The following is a 1,373-nucleotide window of genomic DNA, read 5'->3' as shown; positions in this document are numbered from 1 at the left end:
TCTCAAAAAAATAAAATAAAATAAAATAAAATAAAATAAAATAAAAAATAAAGAAAGAAAGAAACAGAAAGGGAATGGATTTTGGATGAGAGGAGAGGCTAGGATGACATCAGAGGAGTTGAAAGAGAGGAAACTGTAATCAGACTATACTATGTGAAAATTTTCTTGTATCAATACGATAAAAGACAAACATTCATTTAAAAAGAAAGAAAAAGAAGGTGTTAGTATACCTGGAATTCAGAAATTCACAATTTTCAATCCAAACATTAGAGGATGCTTATTTTTTCCATTTATCCTTGTTTATCAGGATAAATATTTCAGATTCAGCGGTTTCAGATATTTCAACTTAAGGAAGATATATATAAGATTAAATTTTCCTGTACCATTTTCTGAATTGCAGAACATTACTTATGATTAATGTTTTGAGTCTTTTCTGGAAGCAGAGAAATTGCCCTTTAACCTCGGGGTGTATGTGTTTATAAGCACAGCAAAGAATGTCCCAACAGGAGAACATTTCAACCAAAGAAGGCGCAGAGGAAAGTGAATCCACCCTGGATCATGATCCTAATTTCCTGAGGGACCCACAATTACACTCATCCTTTCCATTCACTCTAGAGAGCATGCATTCCCCGGCATTAATAGAAAGATAGAATCTTGCCTTCCCAATTGTCTTGTGATCTGAAGGGAAATCTGAGTTTGGGTTTCTTCATCTCTTGCTTCTGTAGTTAAGTGAGAATTATCCAAAGGTCCTGTCTGGACTAAATTCTGTATCTGAAAGTTGTACGGTGTTATAGCAAGTCATCTCCAGTGCTGAATTGTCAGAAACATTGCAAATGCTATTTTTATAAATACATGTCTGAAAAAAATATGCCAGGAGACATACTAGCATAGGAGGAAATATTTCATGGGGCTCCAACCCTATAGAACTGAAAACAATTCTATAGAATGTTGGGAGTGGAACAAATTGACCTTTTCACAGAGAAACCTACTTTAATTGGTTATCCAATATCAATATCAAGTGATCATCTATGAACGCATATAAAAAGAAATATCGAGGAATGGACAGAAGTTTCAGTGTGGTATGGGGAGATGTGGAGACCAGATATGATCCAAGCCCATTGTTTTCATGTATTAAATTACTAAAGAATAAATAAAAAACTTAAAAAGTTAAAAAAAAAGAAATATCGTATATGGACTAAGATGTTGTATTTACATACTTAAAAAAGTATATGGATATATTAATAATTAATAAAGATATAGGGCCATGAATTTTACAGCGAGCAAGAAGTTCTTCAAGGGAAGGGATGGAAACAGGAAAGGGAAATATGCAATTTATTTTAATTTTCAAAAATAAAAATATTAACATCTATAAA

The sequence above is a fragment of the Alexandromys fortis genome, unplaced genomic scaffold (genome assembly GCF_014885135.2).
Source record: "Alexandromys fortis isolate MF-2015 unplaced genomic scaffold, M_Fortis_MF-2015_v1.1 scaffold_253, whole genome shotgun sequence".
NCBI classification, from domain to species: Eukaryota; Metazoa; Chordata; class Mammalia; order Rodentia; family Cricetidae; genus Alexandromys; species Alexandromys fortis.
The sequence above is the reverse complement of the archived record's forward strand: the minus strand, read 5'-3'. Positions refer to the sequence as shown.